The 19,867-nt window shown below is 37.1% G+C and overlaps 1 protein-coding gene and 2 long non-coding RNA genes across 4 annotated transcripts in view; all 3 read right to left on the bottom strand.

The window, feature by feature from the left end:
• Positions 1 to 19,867, bottom strand: part of LOC134665422 (cell adhesion molecule DSCAM-like) — a 123,159-nt gene that overhangs the window by 60,941 nt on the left and 42,351 nt on the right. The window lies entirely within an intron of this gene.
• On the bottom strand, positions 11,071 to 11,614 carry LOC134665611 (uncharacterized). Its single transcript, XR_010098397.1, has 2 exons — positions 11,211 to 11,614; positions 11,071 to 11,170 (listed from the first exon to the last, which is right to left on the bottom strand). It is a non-coding gene; the product is annotated as an uncharacterized LOC134665611 (long non-coding RNA).
• Positions 15,643 to 16,186, bottom strand: LOC134665613 (uncharacterized). The gene is made up of 2 exons (XR_010098398.1): positions 15,783 to 16,186; positions 15,643 to 15,742 (listed from the first exon to the last, which is right to left on the bottom strand). It is a non-coding gene; the product is annotated as an uncharacterized LOC134665613 (long non-coding RNA).

A 19,867-nucleotide genomic window follows, 5' to 3' on the forward strand; every position in this document is an offset into this window, starting at 1 on the left:
GCGATTTCGTCGCTTTGCTACTAGGTAGCTAAAAGTACACCCGTTCGACCCCAATTTTGGGGTTTGCTATAAGCCGCGCGTGGCGCTGTCGCTAGCGGCCATATCTGTCCTGATCGTAACAGACGCGTTTTGTTAGAGAGTGAGTCTTCTGTACCTAGTACTATTATTTATTCTGTGTCCTTACTATCTAGGTATATAATATTATAAATGTGAAAGCAAGAGTTGTATTTTGGTATGGAGATAGTTTGGAGCCCGGAGAAGGACACGGGGTAGCTGTTATCGACAACTATATAAAACAATAACTATTTAAATAAGTTTTTGGCATAAATTTCATTTTTGGTAGGTACAAGCTTTTATCGCTGACTGTACTTTTCTTACGACAGACAACTAATACTCATCGAGACAATTCTAAAAACCCCTAACACAATTACGTTGCGTTGTTTAATCACCACCTCCTGTCTCCGTCATCAGATCAGCTCGATGGTACCATAATATTGCATTGTCATCCGAGTTATACTATACATGCAAAATTTCAGCTCAATCGGAAACCGGGAAGAGGATCAAATATAACTTGCAAGATTTGATTACAGACCGACAAACAGACAGACAACGGTCAGGTGAAAGTAAATAAAAGCTTGTAATAAAGAGAAGGAAATAACTTAGGTGGATATGGATTAAGATGGTTTAACGTGAAATAAAATAAGAGATATCATTAAAAGAAAACCTTAACAACAAAAGTAAGGTGGAAATGACGCTTCTACTTCTATTTTAAATAATTTGGAGTTGAACTTGACTGTTTAAAGTACTTAATCATAATTTACTTCAATGTTTGAATATTAAATTGTTTAATATTCCCTGAGTTTCTTCGTATATACAACAAACTTTACTTGATGTAAATTATATACGATTCCGTTCCATTTGAAGTTTTCTCAAGCAATTACCTTGATGCTCAGGTCTGTAATTAAATTTTATGAAAGACGAACGAATGTATATGTATATCGTATACGTACGTATGGTAATTATTGAACGAACGGTTTATATTGAACGTTATATTTTAAACACATATACACGTACAGGCCAATTCTAACGTATACTGATATCAGAATGAAATTTAACTAGTCATTCAGTTATCGTGCATTTCACTCATACTTGTCCATACATGTTTTAGCGCGGGCGAGACGCACGGTACCTAAATAACATGATTCATCATCATCATTCTGATTAAAACACGGTACGGTGTACATTTAATTTGGCCTAATATTCTTCGATCTAAGAAGTCAGATAAAAAGTAGAAATCATATACTCGTAGGTTTAGTTAAATTTTATTGCACAAAATATATATACATCAATGTACAAATGACGGACTGAATGCCAAACGGCATTCTCTACCAGTCAACCATAGGGCCAAAGGCCATAGGGCCATCGGGTTTACTCACGTTACCACTCGAAGCTTATCACGTTTTGATTATATTATGGAAATTAATGCATTTCCTCTGCACATATCGGTTAATTTGTAACTTTTTCTTACTATTGCGAAAGAAAACTCAAAAGAGAGGAAAAAAGGAGCAAGGCCAGAAAAAACAAAAACTGAGTAAATAGAGATAAAGGTCATGTGTTTTCATAAAGGAAAAGGACCAAACCCTCATTTCACCGACAAGTTTATTAGTATGTACTCTGAAATACAAGGAAAAAGACATTTTGCACAAAACTAAAATCGCTACATCACGGATAAGTACTTGTACTACAAATCAGATGTTCAAAAGCAAAAAAGCACATGAGACTATGTTTTTTATACAAAAATGCAATCTTTTTTGCGTAATACAGATTGTAATTCCCTTGGTAATAGAGGAGCTTCAGGAGCAGTAATTTACATAATTATGTGATGTCATGATGTGTGATCAACAGACATCGGATCCGATTTTAAGGGGCAAAATGTAGTGACAGGTAGATAGGTAGTTCCTATATATATATATATATATATATATATATATATATATATATATAAATTAAAATTATCAATATTTTTCCCTAATACTAGTGATCACACCTAGCTTCGTATGTAACTGTATATTATTTGTAAGTACCTATTAGTTATTACGGGATCGATAAGAAAGTTTAAATTTGCGAATAAATGACAATCAATTCGAACATGCACTGAAATAAAACCGATATTAGAATTATATTGGAATCATAATATTTTAAACTTTCGCGTTTTGAACACATATTAACTCACATTATAGACGGGTCTAACGCGAATTATATTCAATTACCTTGATTTACCGACGTTTCGACACAGGTTTCACTGGTCGTGGTCGCGGCTGACTGATGTACACATACACACACACACACACACACACACACTTTTCGTCGGGTAGATGCACAAATCTCTGTTTTGACATTTTGCTGGGACATTATCAGTCAGCCGCGACCACGACCAGTGAAACCTGTGTCGAAACGTCGGTAAATCAAGGTAATTCAATATAATTAGTATTCGTGCCCCGAGTTAGCACAGACATATTAATAAGATATCAGATATGGATTTTATGAGGTATCTATCGATATATTATAAAAATATATTTATTTACCAACACAAAAAAGGTGTAAAGGTAATGTTTATTTTATCGATATGACTGCGCAACAAAAAAAAAACAAACGCAAATATTTTCATGGACCACAGTTAATGGTTTTCTATTTGTATTACATTTATTTGTGGAACTCTCGCAAACAGCTTCAGCTGCGAATATAAAAGAAAATTGTGATACTGCAGACTTTAATAGCCATTTAAATGCTGAGAAAATAAACTCCCCTGATTCAATAAATTGTTTCAAATGATAAGTAAATAAGTAATACTAAATACATACATTTAATTTTTATTCAACTAACAAATCAAACTGCATAATTACTATTAGTTAGCAGACATTTTTTTCAATACATTTCAAATATTACCAAACTAACAGGGTATTAGAGCCGATTTTTTTTTATTTGGATATCATTTGGCTGGTTTAAAGAGCTCCTCATTCTCGGTGGAAGAAATACGAAATCCCAATCAGGAACAAAGAAATTGTACGTAAGTAATTTTCCGTTGAGTCACGAAAATACCAAGACGTTTTCATAAATCAGTGCTAGATGTTTTAGGATATACGGTGAAGCACGATTTTATTATCTAAATGTGAGAAAAAAATTACATCAAAATAATAATCGGCCCATTAAGGACCCACGTATTCGTCACATAAAAACAAACTTTTTTGTACGTTTTAAAAAAAGTAATCATCGATAACTTTCCACAAACATGATATTGCCGTTTATTAAAAACAATTTCCATATTTTTAGCAAATCTATATTCGTATTTTTTTTTCGAGCAAAAATTATAAACTCAGGATTCGTATTGATTAAGTCCCTCGGGAAAGGCCTCAACATAGCTAATTAAATTTATGGCAGCCGTGTTGTGATCCTAAAAAAGCGCTCCAACTTTTTAAAAACTCCGTTTTCTGAACCTACTGCACCTTATTAGTATTAGTGTCATTGACCCAATCGAATATTTAAGGGAGACATCACAGACAAGTACGTAACATCTCAGCAACCCACGCAAACATAACTACGCCTACGCGGTGTTGAAAGGCACAAGTGATTCGAATAACTGGCGAATCGAGCCTAAGGATCACATAGGTATTTACGTACCAGACGAAGCATACACGTATACTCCGACAAGCTGTCAATACGCATTGGCGCTTGTATAATTCAGAATAATCATTAATCAAATAATCACAGCCATAAATTCGTTTTGTACGAAATTAAGTGTCGTTTAAGTACTTGTATTGTGTGATTTGTCTTAGTGTTTTATGGGCTAAAAGCCTGAAATAAATGATATATATATATTTTTTTTATAAGAGTCATATATTATATATTTATGTCAGATGACGCAATAATAGAAAAGGCAATGAACGACACAACTTCGCACTTTTCGCGGCTGTAGTGCACTTTTTGCGAAAAGTAACGTTTTTATTAAAATGTTGGAGTCAGTTCATTAGGGATTTGATCAGTTTCACTAGTTCATTTTGGAAACTTAGTTCATAAAATGAAATCAATTTTCAAAATATAATCAAAATGCAAATCCAAATTGCAAAATGTACTTGTACAGTTGCGAGTTGTTAAAGTTTTTCACACAAATATTGCTCAAACATTAAATGCTGAATTCGAGACTCCGAACTTCTCTATTTACTTTAAATTGATTTTTGTTTCTATACAATATAGCTATCCAAAAAAAAAACTGTAACAGATGCCTACATAAAGCAGGCCACTTACGCGCCTTCCAAATGGATACCGTTACAATGGATTCATCCAAATGGACGGCATCCTAATATTAAACATTGTACGTTTTTGACATTAAAGGACCGATTTTGAATTGCAGCCACGCAATTTGGACTGTTGGAAGGCTCGTCAGTGGCCACCTTATACTTTTGAATGCGAACGCTTATCCTATTTTGAAAATTATTCCATGCAGGGTTGCAGATACTTTTGGTGCGTTGTTTCATCTGCTTTGTATTGATGCTGATTAGTTGATTAGATACCAACCTTATTAGGCGTAGGTTTCCTACAGGTGATTTTGGAACATGAGCGGTAAAGTTGTTACGTTTCAAACGTAACTAAAGTATATTCTTTTTTTTTTAGTTCCATACTCACAGCGACATTGTAATAAAACAGGTACAGGATTGTCTTCAGCGCCATCTATTCGCACAGCGAGGCACTACCACACTTGGTCGCGAGCTGTTGCTCTAGGAAACTTTATGGTTCTTATTTAGTATTAAATATTTTCTTTAATGGTTGAAATATTTAGGTTTAATTCTTCAAAAATATTAGTACTCGGTATCGTTGGTCTTTTAATATTATAATTTTCAAATATTGTTTGGGACATCGTTTGCAATGCCTGGCAAAATTCCTTGGCTCTGAGCGTGGGTTTTTGTTTGAAAAAAGTGACAGGAGAGGAAATTGATTGTCGAACGTGATCAAGTCACTGAGATTTCCGCAGCCATGTGAGGAAGTTGGTGCAGATCTTCTCTGGTCGCTTTGTACGGGAGCCATCCCAGTAAAATATGGAAATACATCTCCACTTTATGTAGCAAGGTGAGCCACAGCGCAAATCTTTACAGAAATATAGCCCGGTTTTTATAACGTTCGTCTTTACTGATTTTACATTTCTTTGTTACAGCAAACAGAACAATATGGCGTCCTACATTAAATTCCTGTAGGGAATTCTTAAAGAAATATTTTTTTATAAATGTCAGCAGTGTAGCATCAATCGCTTCACTTGAAATCCGGGTAAGCATTTGCGATTTTATTGTAGGAAATGTAACCTTTTTTTTGTCCTTGCCCATGTGTGTCGGATGACCGCATGGCCAATTTGTAGGTTTTCCTGTAAATGCCAGATCGGTGTGTTAGATTAGTAACTGTCCAGTTGATTTCAGTGGAGAATCAATCCTTTTTTTTTATATTGGGTTTCAATATGTGGTTTTTTTCCCTTTAGCTTTAATGCCGGTCCCTACCCTGGGCTTTTTCTTCGGGCACGTGTCGGCGCTGGGTGTTGCTGAGGACCTTGGGCTGGAGCTTCGTGCTGCTCATCGCGACTGTGGCTTGTGAGTTTGGTCAGCCACCTGGACGCACGCCTCGACGGTTTCGACGTGTGTCATCGCGACTTGTGTGCTGCCCCCGTGAGCTATTGGAGCAACACGTGGCCACGGCTTCACCGGCTTCTGCTACGGACACATGACTCAGGTGTGGTCAGATCTAATTTGTTATTGGCTCTTTCGAGCTCGTGATTCTTGTTGCGCATCGCGACGCGGGCGTGGTAGATATGCGGTCACTTGGACACGTGGCTGACGGTTTCAGCACGTGTCACCGCGACTTGTGTGCTGCCACCTATGCGCCTCTGGCGTGACATGTGATCACAGCCAGGCTGCCTCTTACTATAGACACGTGATTTAGGTGTGCTACTAATCAACAGACTATAATTAGCTTCACGCAATAGTGGCCTCTTAATAAACTTCAAGTGCTCAGTGCATAATTAGTGTATAGACTTAATAAACTTTAACTGAGACTGCGTAACCAGTCCGATAGCATAGTGTTCTTAGTATAATAATAGCATAAGGTTATTTTCTGTACTGCCTTAGTGTACTACTGTTTTTGTGTGAAACATTGATATTATATTTAATTGTCTCGAGCTTAAACAATAGTTTTCTTTTTCTCATCTTATTTTTACCTTTCTGTACGCTTTACAGCGTGCTGGCGCCCATTACTTCTCATTCTCCCTGTCTAAAATTAATTTCAGTTATTAAATATATTTTTAGGAATATCACAGACGTGTAGTGTGACAATACAGCGTCAGACCCACGAACCCTGAGTACCACTGATAGTCCATAGCTCTTAAAAACCAAAACACCAATATAGCCTGTTACATTTGACACCCAACGTATGGGGCCACGCTTTTGTTTTTTAATAATGTTGTCACAGTCTGTGGATTCCGAAGAAATCTCTCTGCTATTTTTGAGCTCTGTAATGCACTGTGCACATCTTTCTTTTTATTTTTAAGACGCCACTATTTGCTCTGCTTGCTTGCCTACAAATTATTTAATACTTTGACCTTTTGACCTTTTACTATTTTATCTTAATACATCAAAATATGTAATATTACTTTTACCTAAAACATGAAACTGTATTTTCTAAAACTTTGTGTAAGAAACTCTCTAAAGATTTACTACTCTGTACTTAAAATTTATCTCAAGATTTAATAGTAATATTACTCTGTATGTAAAATAGGTTTACATATGTATGCTTACTGTTGCTCAAAGATTCACTCATTTTTCTATGTAAAAAGAGACCACTATTAAGTAAAACTTTAAAATATTATTTTTTTCTCAAAATGCACCACGCGCTAGCACTAAAATTAATCTGCTTCTTTTTTCCTCAAACTTGTTGGTCGCTGGTCAATTTCAGGTCTGCGGATGTTGCTGGTGGTTCATACCTCTCAACGTTGTCTCACAGCCATCTCTGGTTCTCTCGGCACAGGTCATCTCTTCTAGAAGGTCAAAGTTAGTTCGCTCTGTCTCGCTTTAAATATACACATTTATATTTATTTATTTATTGCTTTATAGGCCTGGTAATTTAGGGCTAAAGCGTTCTATTTTTATTGCCAATACTCACTGAAAGTGAAGCTACTTTCCATGTTCTAACATATGAACACTTTACCAAGTCTGCTGGTACCTACTTATTTTGTAAATACTTAAATATATTTTTTAATTAAGGTAACTTAGTACTTAAAGTAACTTTAATTACTTAGGTCAGGAAATGAATGCTCAAAAAACGTTGTAGAGGGAAATGCTAGGAACACAATTTTTGACTCCGTAACTTTGTTTGGACTAGTTAGGAGATGAACATATCAAAAGTCCCCGGCTGTAGCCCCGCTGCTGGGGGGTAGAGGGGGGTAAGAAGGTCGAATTTTTCGGTTTTTCATTGATATCTTGGAAACTTTGCGTCTTAGCGACATGACTACTAAGACAAACCGAAAGCTGATAAAATTAGTTACAAGTTTTATCCAGTCAAAATTTTCGATATCATGAATAGTTTTTGAGATACCCGCTCTTGAAAGTTTATTTAGGGATTTTAATTTTATCTTGATATCTACGTCAGTGAAGCTGTTAGGCCATGTTTGGTATCATTTTCATATAAATCGGGGGTGCTGAATTCATTTATGGTATCACATTGACACTATTCCGAAGTAAAACCAAAATTTAAAAAAATATATTTTTTTAAATCCCTCTTCACGCTTAAACTGCTGAACCAATTTCGTTGAAATTTGGTACAGAAATAGTTTCAGTCTCGACACAGAACATAGGATAGTTTTAATAACCAAAAGCATCTTTTGAGGGTGTGAAAAGTGGGATGGAAGTTTGTATGGGGAGTCAATAACCGCTGAACCGGTTTAGATGAAATTTAGGGCGGAATACATCTGTGATTTAGATGAAAATGATACCAAACATGACTTCAAACCTTACCTTGAGCAGTATTAACCTCAGGAATTCAGTTTCGTCGACGAAGTTGAATTCCCCCCATACTCCATTTCACAACTTTAAAGGATGATTATTGAGATAAAAAGTATCTTATGTCCTGTCTTGGGACTCGAAATATCTGTATACCAAATTTCAATTAAATCGGTTGAGCGGTTTAAGCGTGAAGAGGAATTAAAAAAAAAAAGTATTTGTTTAAAGTTTATATGTTTTTTCTTAGGAATGGTGTCAATGCGATACCAAAACTGAATTCAGCACCCCCGATTTATACGAAAATGATACCAAATACGGTCTAGCAGCGTCACTAATGTAGATATCAAGATAAAATTGAAAGCCATAAATAAACTTTCAAGAGCGGATATCTCAAAAACTATTCAAGATATCGAAAAACTTGACTGAATAAAACTTGTAACAAATTTGATCAGCTTTTGGTTTGTCTTAGTAGTCATGTCGCTAAGACGCAAAGTTTCCAAGATATAAGTGAAAAACCGAAAAATGAGACCTTCTTTCCCCCTCTACCCCCCAGCACCGGGGCTACGGCCGGGGACTTTTGATATGTTCACCTCCTAACTAGTCCAAACAAAGTTACGTAGTCAAAAATTGTGTTCCTAGCATTTCCCTCTATAACTTCTTATTGCTTGGCCTATACTGCCTTACTTACCTCTTCTTGATACTCTTAAAATACTTACTTACTATAGTTAGGTCTAAGAAACTTAATTTTTTCTTTCTACTTAGAAGTAATGTTTATGATGAGAAATGTTACTCATCTCTGTGTTCTAAAAATGAACATACTGTGCTGATCATAATTGACAGTACCTACTCCTAGCTAATAGATATTATTATATTACTTTACTTTATAGTGTAAACATGTTTTTCTTATTGCAAGCATGCAGATTTTCAACAGACGATTAGATATATGTTAGTTAGAGTCTGTGCGGAAAGAGAAGAGTCGTGGGATTTGAGGGCGCGCCAGTGCTATTTTATAGTTTTTGCTATGCTGACAACACTGGTCACGTGATTATAGTACGACACTAAAGGTCATGATACTTGAATCCCTTTTGTTCCGGTTTTTTACCACGGCTTACTAAACGGAGCCTGGTGGTGGTGTCGGCTCGTCAACTCAATCCCCTGATTTAGCGCAGGCACTAGTTTTCTTTTTAAAACACACTTGTTTTTATGTCTCAGATACTAAAAAGTGACAGTGCGATTGACAAAACTGCTAAAAGTGCTAAAACTAGTTAAGAATCTGCCCAATACAACTGTAATTTTAGTACCAAACAAGATAGAGTCTCATTTATGTACTGCCTAATCTGTGCAGTCCAACAGTTATTAACCGGGTCGATCGGGTAGAAATTGGGCAATAGAACTGTAAATTTATCTGGGATATATTTCACCCATTGTAAACTTGACTTGTAATGTATGTGTACATTATTAATAATAAATATGGATATGAATAAAAATAGTGCATAAGGGATCATCCATTAATTACGTCACACGAATTTCTAGGTTTTTTGACCCCTCCCCCCCCCCTCGTCACACTTGGTCACATTTTGCAAATTTTCATTTAAAAAACCTTGTGTGACGTCACATTTAGGCAATTTTGTTTTCAACGAAATCGGCAATTTTTTTTATAAAAAAATATTTTTTGTAAAAGAAATATTAGTAATTTTATAACGCAAAACCAATTAGGAACGAATTTACCTACCTACTTCTAAAACCTCATTATTTAAATGTACAGCGATTAAAAAAATATAAATTAATTTTCGGTTACTGATGAATATTGATGAAGTTAAAGTGACGTCACAATGTTTGTGACTCCCCCCCTCCCCTATGTCACAACATGTCACATTTTCTTGACCCCCTTCCACCCCCTAAACGTGTGACGTAATTAATGGATCGCCCCTAAGTAGGTAGGCCTTATTGGGATATGTTCGGTTCTCTCATCTCACGATATTTTACTTCACCAAAAAGTCACTGCTAAATATGAAATATAATTTCATAACTAACAGAACCTACAAATAAAGAAATATTTTATTAGAAAAAGTTTTATTCTTTGTAATCGAAGTCTGAATTAAAATATTCAATGTCACTTATGTTTGAGCTAGCTTCAGAACAACCAGGGACACTCATAGAACTATCTTCATCTGAACTGGATGTGCTTGAATCCGGCACGTAGATTACGAATTCTTGCATATCACCTACTTAGCGGTCTTTTATTCGAGATACCGTAGGTACTTTTACACAATCCTGAAAAAAAAATTACATATAAATATGCATAAAATGGCAAGTATCAAGACTATTTGTCAGTTATTTTAAAGACCATGAATGACCTGCATATTTATGAAAATTAATATATTTTGAATAAATATACTTACCGATTATGTACCGGAGACAAGTTACTTAGGGGGCTTATTAAATAGGTAATTATTTAATATTAAATACAACATCAATACCCGCGAATAGCGGAAACACGTTCCGCGACTTTTTGTAAGTCGATAGTCGGCTTTTAGCCGTTTTCTTCCCGCTGACAAAACCGAACAATGTTAAATATAATTTTCCTTGTGGTTTTATGTACGGTTTTATCGTGTTTTGAAAATATTTTATACATAAAACTTGCGGTTTTTGTTAATAAATATACAATGACAGAAGTTTGTTTACTTTTTACATGACAAGGTGTCAAAGGTTTGATTGCCATATAAAATTTAAAATGTTAGTTCCCGTTTCTGCCACGACTCTTCTCTTTCCGCACAGACTCTATAGATGTTACTACTATAGGTATTATCTTAAGAAACTTATCTTTTAATTTGGGCAATGTTCAACAAAGGAATGTTGCACAGGTATTTCTATTGTTCTAAAATGAACGCTGTACTATTGCCTCTCTGCAAAGTACAAATACCTGTTTTCTCTTGTAAATGTTATTTACTTTAAATATTTTTAGGTTAGGGTCACTGACACTGGATAACTTTGCTATCTAAATGTTCCATGAACATGGTTGTGAAATAAAACAACAAAGCAAGTTATTTAGTTACTTTATTATGACACTACATGCTTAAATAGTTTGGCACGGAGCCCACTGTTTAGATTATCCTGGACTTGACTTTAGTTCACATAACCTAATAAAGTGTCTTTGTTATGTTTGATTTTCACCATAACCCAATAAAGTGTTTTTGTTATGCTGGATTTCGCTTTGATTTCTTCTATGGCTGGTTACAGGCAATGAAGATACTGCTGGCTTATGACTTGCTTGCTTGCGGCTTGTTTGCTTGCTCGCTGTTGCTTATTGACATCGAGGTTTCGTTGTCAACGAGTCTTCTTGGATGTGACTTCGTCTTTTGGATGCTTAGTGCGTCAGCTGGTTCTGCATTTAAGGTTGGTCTAGTGCATCTAACAAAGTGATGAATCAGTGCTTTGTGAAGTGAAAATGGTGATTATAAGTGCAGTGAATTGTCAATCCATGTTCCCTTGAACATTGGATGAAGTTTCAATCCCATCTGGAGCGAAATTTTTCATTATGCACTCGTAGATAACCTCCATTTTCAATTCCTTTGGCGCTTACGACCTTTTGGAATGGGAAGCCTACACGTCAAGCGGTATGCGTTCCGTTTCACTTAAAACTTAATTGGATCTGTGTTCAAGTGTTAGTTCTTGTGTTCTATATTATGGAAATAATTTTATGGTGTGTTCTGACACATATTGAGAATAGAAAAGGGGAGACTGGGGCAATTTAGTGCCCATCTCTTTTAGAAACTCTAATTTTTTATAATGACTTTAAACTTTAATTAGAAGTTGAAGTTTTCTGGGTAGGTACGTTCTGTTTGTTGTGCACTGTTTCTCTCTCTATAAACAGTGTATGGGAAATTGTTTTCACTTCTGTTGAGACAAATTCTTAAGGACATATACTTACGTAACTCTATATTTTGATAAAATAGTTTACTCTGGATGCTTCTCTTTGTATCTCTAAAAGGGGACGATAGTCTTCGGTGTGCTTCTGCACATTTGGTACAATAGGGGAGAGAGGGGTAAAATGTGTCACTGGTTTCGACACTTAGAATATTTTTGTAGTTTCTTTTAATTAGGAATGCATTTGACTGCTAACTCGTGGTCTACTTAATGTCATGCATTGGATTCTCGCTTGCGGTCCGTGCATGGGGAGTTCGTGTTCTTCTGCTGCACGCCTCCATGGAGTCGATAAGGTTGAAATGTCGTTTTCTTCCTGTCCATACGCCACGTTCTGGCGTTTCTGCAGTCTACTCTTAGCTTTTAGTGGTTGTGGAGTAGGCAAAAACTCGGACGTGCACCCCGCCTAGAATTATTCTTCGCTCGCTGCACCGCCGAGATTTACTCTCCCAATCTCTCACTAGTCGATAGTTTTCTTGCATGTTAGTTATAAACATAGTTTAACTTAATAGTTAGGATTGTGTAAACCTCATGGCATAGCCAATATAGTTAATTACATGTTTAAAAAAAAATGTTTCACTAACATTAACATTTTTTTTTATCTAAGTTGGGTGGTAATGTTACGTTTCAAACGTAACTAAAGTATATTCTTTTTTTTTTAGTTCCATACTCACAGCGACATTGTAATAAAACAGGTACAGGATTGTCTTCAGCGCCATCTATTCGCACAGCGAGGCACTACCACACTTGGTCGCGAGCTGTTGCTCTAGGAAACTTTATGGTTCTTATTTAGTATTAAATATTTTCTTTAATGGTTGAAATATTTAGGTTTAATTCTTCAAAAATATTAGTACTCGGTATCGTTGGTCTTTTAATATTATAATTTTCAAATATTGTTTGGGACATCGTTTGCAATGCCTGGCAAAATTCCTTGGCTCTGAGCGTGGGTTTTTGTTTGAAAAAAGTGACAGGAGAGGAAATTGATTGTCGAACGTGATCAAGTCACTGAGATTTCCGCAGCCATGTGAGGAAGTTGGTGCAGATCTTCTCTGGTCGCTTTGTACGGGAGCCATCCCAGTAAAATATGGAAATACATCTCCACTTTATGTAGCAAGGTGAGCCACAGCGCAAATCTTTACAGAAATATAGCCCGGTTTTTATAACGTTCGTTTTTACTGATTTTACATTTCTTTGTTACAGCAAACAGAACAATATGGCGTCCTACATTAAATTCCTGTAGGGAATTCTTAAAGAAATATTTTTTTATAAATGTCAGCAGTGTAGCATCAATCGCTTCACTTGAAATCCGGGTAAGCATTTGCGATTTTATTGTAGGAAATGTAACCTTTTTTTTGTCCTTGCCCATGTGTGTCGGATGACCGCATAGCCAATTTGTAGGTTTTCCTGTAAATGCCAGATCGGTGTGTTAGATTAGTAACTGTCCAGTTGATTTCAGTGGAGAATCAATCCTTTTTTTTTATATTGGGTTTCAATATGTGGTTTTTTTTCCCTTTAGCTTTAATGCCGGTCCCTACCCTGGGCTTTTTCTTCGGGCACGTGTCGGCGCTGGGTGTTGCTGAGGACCTTGGGCTGGAGCTTCGTGCTGCTCATCGCGACTGTGGCTTGTGAGTTTGGTCAGCCACCTGGACGCACGCCTCGACGGTTTCGACGTGTGTCATCGCGACTTGTGTGCTGCCCCCGTGAGCTATTGGAGCAACACGTGGCCACGGCTTCACCGGCTTCTGCTACGGACACATGACTCAGGTGTGGTCAGATCTAATTTGTTATTGGCTCTTTCGAGCTCGTGATTCTTGTTGCGCATCGCGACGCGGGCGTGGTAGATAGGCGGTCACTTGGACACGTGGCTGACGGTTTCGGCACGTGTCACCGCGACTTGTGTGCTGCCACCTATGCGCCTCTGGCGTGACATGTGATCACAGCCAGGCTGCCTCTTACTATAGACACGTGATTTAGGTGTGCTACTAATCAATAGACTATAATTAGCTTCACGCAATAGTGGCCTCTTAATAAACTTCAAGTGCTCAGTGCATAATTAGTGTATAGACTTAATAAACTTTAACTGAGACTGCGTAACCAGTCCGATAGCATAGTGTTCTTAGTATAATAATAGCATAAGGTTATTTTCTGTACTGCCTTAGTGTACTACTGTTTTTGTGTGAAACATTGATATTATATTTAATTGTCTCGAGCTTAAACAATAGTTTTCTTTTTCTCATCTTATTTTTACCTTTCTGTACGCTTTACAGCGTGCTGGCGCCCATTACTTCTCATTCTCCCTGTCTAAAATTAATTTCAGTTATTAAATAGATTTTTAGGAATATCACAGACGTGTAGTGTGACAATACAGCGTCAGACCCACGAACCGTGAGTACCACATTATTTAAATGTACAGCGATTAAAAAAATATAAATTAATTTTCGGTTACTGATGAATATTGATGAAGTTAAAGTGACGTCACAATGTTTGTGACTCCCCCCCTCCCCTATGTCACAACATGTCACATTTTCTTGACCCCCTTCCACCCCCTAAACGTGTGACGTAATTAATGGATCGCCCCTAAGTAGGTAGGCCTTATTGGGATATGTTCGGTTCTCTCATCTCACGATATTTTACTTCACCAAAAAGTCACTGCTAAATATGAAATATAATTTCATAACTAACAGAACCTACAAATAAAGAAATATTTTATTAGAAAAAGTTTTATTCTTTGTAATCGAAGTCTGAATTAAAATATTCAATGTCACTTATGTTTGAGCTAGCTTCAGAACAACCAGGGACACTCATAGAACTATCTTCATCTGAACTGGATGTGCTTGAATCCGGCACGTAGATTACGAATTCTTGCATATCACCTACTTAGCGGTCTTTTATTCGAGATACCGTAGGTACTTTTACACAATCCTGAAAAAAAAATTACATATAAATATGCATAAAATGGCAAGTATCAAGACTATTTGTCAGTTATTTTAAAGACCATGAATGACCTGCATATTTATGAAAATTAATATATTTTGAATAAATATACTTACCGATTATGTACCGGAGACAAGTTACTTAGGGGGCTTATTAAATAGGTAATTATTTAATATTAAATACAACATCAATACCCGCGAATAGCGGAAACACGTTCCGCGACTTTTTGTAAGTCGATAGTCGGCTTTTAGCCGTTTTCTTCCCGCTGACAAAACCGAACAATGTTAAATATAATTTTCCTTGTGGTTTTATGTACGGTTTTATCGTGTTTTGAAAATATTTTATACATAAAACTTGCGGTTTTTGTTAATAAATATACAATGACAGAAGTTTGTTTACTTTTTACATGACAAGGTGTCAAAGGTTTGATTGCCATATAAAATTTAAAATGTTAGTTCCCGTTTCTGCCACGACTCTTCTCTTTCCGCACAGACTCTATAGATGTTACTACTATAGGTATTATCTTAAGAAACTTATCTTTTAATTTGGGCAATGTTCAACAAAGGAATGTTGCACAGGTATTTCTATTGTTCTAAAATGAACGCTGTACTATTGCCTCTCTGCAAAGTACAAATACCTGTTTTCTCTTGTAAATGTTATTTACTTTAAATATTTTTAGGTTAGGGTCACTGACACTGGATAACTTTGCTATCTAAATGTTCCATGAACATGGTTGTGAAATAAAACAACAAAGCAAGTTATTTAGTTACTTTATTATGACACTACATGCTTAAATAGTTTGGCACGGAGCCCACTGTTTAGATTATCCTGGACTTGACTTTAGTTCACATAACCTAATAAAGTGTCTTTGTTATGTTTGATTTTCACCATAACCCAATAAAGTGTTTTTGTTATGCTGGATTTCGCTTTGATTTCTTCTATGGCTGGTTACAGGCAATGAAGATACTGCTGGCTTATGACTTGCTTGCTTGCGGCTTGTTTGCTTGCTCGCTGTTGCTTATTGACATCGAGGTTTCGTTGTCAACGAGTCTTCTTGGATGTGACTTCGTCTTTTGGATGCTTAGTGCGTCAGCTGGTTCTGCATTTAAGGTTGGTCTAGTGCATCTAACAAAGTGATGAATCAGTGCTTTGTGAAGTGAAAATGGTGATTATAAGTGCAGTGAATTGTCAATCCATGTTCCCTTGAACATTGGATGAAGTTTCAATCCCATCTGGAGCGAAATTTTTCATTATGCACTCGTAGATAACCTCCATTTTCAATTCCTTTGGCGCTTACGACCTTTTGGAATGGGAAGCCTACACGTCAAGCGGTATGCGTTCCGTTTCACTTAAAACTTAATTGGATCTGTGTTCAAGTGTTAGTTCTTGTGTTCTATATTATGGAAATAATTTTATGGTGTGTTCTGACACATATTGAGAATAGAAAAGGGGAGACTGGGGCAATTTAGTGCCCATCTCTTTTAGAAACTCTAATTTTTTATAATGACTTTAAACTTTAATTAGAAGTTGAAGTTTTCTGGGTAGGTACGTTCTGTTTGTTGTGCACTGTTTCTCTCTCTATAAACAGTGTATGGGAAATTGTTTTCACTTCTGTTGAGACAAATTCTTAAGGACATATACTTACGTAACTCTATATTTTGATAAAATAGTTTACTCTGGATGCTTCTCTTTGTATCTCTAAAAGGGGACGATAGTCTTCGGTGTGCTTCTGCACATTTGGTACAATAGGGGAGAGAGGGGTAAAATGTGTCACTGGTTTCGACACTTAGAATATTTTTGTAGTTTCTTTTAATTAGGAATGCATTTGACTGCTAACTCGTGGTCTACTTAATGTCATGCATTGGATTCTCGCTTGCGGTCCGTGCATGGGGAGTTCGTGTTCTTCTGCTGCACGCCTCCATGGAGTCGATAAGGTTGAAATGTCGTTTTCTTCCTGTCCATACGCCACGTTCTGGCGTTTCTGCAGTCTACTCTTAGCTTTTAGTGGTTGTGGAGTAGGCAAAAACTCGGACGTGCACCCCGCCTAGAATTATTCTTCGCTCGCTGCACCGCCGAGATTTACTCTCCCAATCTCTCACTAGTCGATAGTTTTCTTGCATGTTAGTTATAAACATAGTTTAACTTAATAGTTAGGATTGTGTAAACCTCATGGCATAGCCAATATAGTTAATTACATGTTTAAAAAAAAATGTTTCACTAACATTAACATTTTTTTTTATCTAAGTTGGGTGGTAATGTTACGTTTCAAACGTAACTAAAGTATATTCTTTTTTTTTTAGTTCCATACTCACAGCGACATTGTAATAAAACAGGTACAGGATTGTCTTCAGCGCCATCTATTCGCACAGCGAGGCACTACCACACTTGGTCGCGAGCTGTTGCTCTAGGAAACTTTATGGTTCTTATTTAGTATTAAATATTTTCTTTAATGGTTGAAATATTTAGGTTTAATTCTTCAAAAATATTAGTACTCGGTATCGTTGGTCTTTTAATATTATAATTTTCAAATATTGTTTGGGACATCGTTTGCAATGCCTGGCAAAATTCCTTGGCTCTGAGCGTGGGTTTTTGTTTGAAAAAAGTGACAGGAGAGGAAATTGATTGTCGAACGTGATCAAGTCACTGAGATTTCCGCAGCCATGTGAGGAAGTTGGTGCAGATCTTCTCTGGTCGCTTTGTACGGGAGCCATCCCAGTAAAATATGGAAATACATCTCCACTTTATGTAGCAAGGTGAGCCACAGCGCAAATCTTTACAGAAATATAGCCCGGTTTTTATAACGTTCGTTTTTACTGATTTTACATTTCTTTGTTACAGCAAACAGAACAATATGGCGTCCTACATTAAATTCCTGTAGGGAATTCTTAAAGAAATATTTTTTTATAAATGTCAGCAGTGTAGCATCAATCGCTTCACTTGAAATCCGGGTAAGCATTTGCGATTTTATTGTAGGAAATGTAACCTTTTTTTTGTCCTTGCCCATGTGTGTCGGATGACCGCATAGCCAATTTGTAGGTTTTCCTGTAAATGCCAGATCGGTGTGTTAGATTAGTAACTGTCCAGTTGATTTCAGTGGAGAATCAATCCTTTTTTTTTATATTGGGTTTCAATATGTGGTTTTTTTTCCCTTTAGCTTTAATGCCGGTCCCTACCCTGGGCTTTTTCTTCGGGCACGTGTCGGCGCTGGGTGTTGCTGAGGACCTTGGGCTGGAGCTTCGTGCTGCTCATCGCGACTGTGGCTTGTGAGTTTGGTCAGCCACCTGGACGCACGCCTCGACGGTTTCGACGTGTGTCATCGCGACTTGTGTGCTGCCCCCGTGAGCTATTGGAGCAACACGTGGCCACGGCTTCACCGGCTTCTGCTACGGACACATGACTCAGGTGTGGTCAGATCTAATTTGTTATTGGCTCTTTCGAGCTCGTGATTCTTGTTGCGCATCGCGACGCGGGCGTGGTAGATAGGCGGTCACTTGGACACGTGGCTGACGGTTTCGGCACGTGTCACCGCGACTTGTGTGCTGCCACCTATGCGCCTCTGGCGTGACATGTGATCACAGCCAGGCTGCCTCTTACTATAGACACGTGATTTAGGTGTGCTACTAATCAATAGACTATAATTAGCTTCACGCAATAGTGGCCTCTTAATAAACTTCAAGTGCTCAGTGCATAATTAGTGTATAGACTTAATAAACTTTAACTGAGACTGCGTAACCAGTCCGATAGCATAGTGTTCTTAGTATAATAATAGCATAAGGTTATTTTCTGTACTGCCTTAGTGTACTACTGTTTTTGTGTGAAACATTGATATTATATTTAATTGTCTCGAGCTTAAACAATAGTTTTCTTTTTCTCATCTTATTTTTACCTTTCTGTACGCTTTACAGCGTGCTGGCGCCCATTACTTCTCATTCTCCCTGTCTAAAATTAATTTCAGTTATTAAATAGATTTTTAGGAATATCACAGACGTGTAGTGTGACAATACAGCGTCAGACCCACGAACCGTGAGTACCACTGATAGTCCATAGCTCTTAAAAACCAAAACACCAATATAGCCTGTTACAAAGTGACATCGTCGCGTGACAAACAAAAGTCACTAAGTACTATCAAAAAATTAAAGTAACAATGCACTTTATTACACTTGTAACACGGTTTATTGTCCAATAATTTCAATGGTGTTAGTTAGTGACTTTTGCTTGTCACCCGACGACATACACTTTCTAAGTATACCGAACATAAGCTTTCATCTTCCTTTCTCCGAAAACTCTTTAGGTACGAGTAAGTGTCCAAGGAGATTTCGTATACTCTATCCATTAATTGTCAAGTACCTACAAGCGGGGCTTTGAACCTATGGTATCAGTACGGTATCAGTAAAGCGAAACTAAAAGCTATTAAATTCTTCTTTAGGCTTCTTTGTATTTTGTCCCTTATGTGATCCATTCAGCCGGCCAAGCCAAGGTTACAATCGCAATCGCTTCGACAACGAAAAGCTTTATGTCTCTCTATCACTCTTCCATATTATTGCGACAGTGACAGTTGCGTTTCGATCGCTACGGAGCGTGAGCGATTGGCATCTTGGTTACGCGGCCAGTTCACTTAAAAAGGTAGCGAGGTTACTTCGCTTTAATAATGTTATGATTTCCAAAATCCGTTAGAACCAGTCTCCTCTTGAAATGGAAACACATCAGGGCTACAAGCGGGGCAGACAAGCTGTGCAAGCAGCAAGCAGTGTTACAAACAAGCGTCTGCCAGTTGTCCATCTGTATTGCGGATTTAGACCAAATATTTGCTTTTCCGAAGCGAAATACGGCTTGTAACAGTGGTCACGCCCGCAAAGACAGGCTATACAGTGTGCATTGCTTACCTGAGACAATAATCCTGGCTTGTATTGTACCTAGGTAATAATGAATTTCGAAGCTTTTGTAGCTACGGAATATAGTGCAAGCACACCGCTAGCCTC

This window comes from Cydia fagiglandana, chromosome 6 (genome assembly GCF_963556715.1).
Source record: "Cydia fagiglandana chromosome 6, ilCydFagi1.1, whole genome shotgun sequence".
In the NCBI taxonomy this organism is placed as follows: Eukaryota; Metazoa; Arthropoda; class Insecta; order Lepidoptera; family Tortricidae; genus Cydia; species Cydia fagiglandana.